This window comes from Acomys russatus, chromosome 10 (assembly GCF_903995435.1).
Source record: "Acomys russatus chromosome 10, mAcoRus1.1, whole genome shotgun sequence".
NCBI classification, from domain to species: Eukaryota; Metazoa; Chordata; class Mammalia; order Rodentia; family Muridae; genus Acomys; species Acomys russatus.
The window spans coordinates 18759598-18761402 of record NC_067146.1 but is presented as its reverse complement, the minus strand read 5'-3'; the positions used below and the strand labels follow the sequence as shown (position 1 = coordinate 18761402).

General features: G+C 44.0%; 1 pseudogene; it reads left to right on the top strand.

Moving 5' to 3' along the window:
• The first annotated feature begins 816 nt into the window (after positions 1–816).
• On the top strand, positions 817–1577 carry LOC127194897 (protein SET-like; annotated as a pseudogene).
• Positions 1578–1805: the final 228 nt, after the last annotated feature.

The following is a 1805-nucleotide window of genomic DNA, read 5'->3' as shown; positions in this document are numbered from 1 at the left end:
AGCAAGTCCTCACATATCCAAAATGATGTGGTGTGAACCTTATCTCCCCAGTTGTCCCTAATTTGCAAATAAATGCCTACATCCAGGCTGGGCAGGAGCGAGGTAGGCAGAGCCTAGGTTCTCCAGTTTTTTGGTTTTGGGTTTTGGGTTTTTTTGTTTGTTTGTTTGTTTGTTTGTTTTGTGGAGGAAGTCACAGAAGGACCACGGGGAGAGAGAAGAAGAAGGAGAAAGAAGGAGCATGCCGCCACAGGTTAGCGCGATCTAGAAGTGCTCTGAGGACCGGCCAGAAGGAACAGGAACATGTGTGAGGGTTTTCTGAGATTTCTGCATGGGAAATAGACAAGATAGCTTAGACTGTTAATATCTGAACAGCCCCGGGTGTATTAAGGCTTATTAAAAACCCAGCAGGCTTCTGTGTCATTTATTTCTAAAATAGTGGGTTAGGAGACAACCGCTGCCTTAATAGTTATATGAATCAATATTAAGTATTAATAATTCCACAGCAGACTGCTCAGTGGTTAAGAATATCTGTGGCTTTTGCAGAGGACCAAGATTCGGTTCCTAGTACCCATAAATCGGCACACAGTTGTCCACAACTGCAGCTCCAGGGGATTTAAGCCTCTCTTCTGACCACCGAGGACCAGGCACACAAGTGCTACATGTACACACAAGTGCGAAAGACACCCATACACACGGAATAAGCAAATCTTGTAAAAAAAAAAAAAGTTTGTTTTTACAATTCTCAGAACCTCTATTTGAAACAGCCAGTTGTGAGGTCTTTCCAGATTCCTCCTGTGGCTTCTGGATACTTCCCTCATGAAACAGCAGCAGTCATCTGCGCTCCTGCCTCAGCCCAGGAAACTCACAGTGCTCCTGCATCAAAGCTGGAGGACATGCCGGCATCTCCCTGCCTCCTGAAGGAAGACAAAGAACACCAAGAAGTAACTCAACATATTGATACACTGCAGAATGAAACAGACTTAATGAACAAGCCAGTGAGAAAAATTTGAAGGTAGAGGGAAAATATAACAAACTCCGCTGACAACTTTTTCGGACGAGACAAGAATTTATCACCAAAATTCCACATTTTTGGCTAAGGACATTTGCCAACCATCCACCAGTGTCCCTGCTTGGGGAAGAAGATGGGGAGGCCTTACAGTATTTGACGGGATTTGAAGTGACAGAATCTGAAGATACAAAATCAGGTTGTAGAAGAGATTTTTGTTCGTTTTTCCAGACAGCGTTTCGTTATGTTGCCCTGGCTGGCCTGGAACTTGCCCTGTAAATCAGGCCAGTCTCTGATTCAGAGGCCCATCTGCCTCTGTCTCCCAAGTGCTGAGATTAAAGGTGTGCGCCACCACACCGGACTAGATTTTTATTTTTATGAAGATGCTTACTTTAAAAATAAAGTTCTCTCCAAAGAATCTCACCTGAATGAGAGCGGTGATCTGTCTGCAAAGTCCACAGAGGTCAAATGGAAGTCGGGAAGGGATTTGCTTGTGTCCTGTTCACATTGTGGGAGATTTCTAGCTCCCGTTAGGACTCTGGACACACATTCTCCTCCTCCTCCAACTTAGTGCCCATGAATGACCCATGTACAGAAAGCCTGAAGAATTGTATCAGAAGTTTGTTCCATCTTTACTTAGTAATTTAATCTCACTAAGAACGATAGCAACAGGTCTTGCTGGGAAGGTATCTGGGAATACTTTCTTCCTGTGCTGTGGCATGAAGAATGTTTGATCTCCCTCAAACTCCGTTGTAACACACCTTAAAAGTGCAGACAAATACATCACAGAGGATTTCTT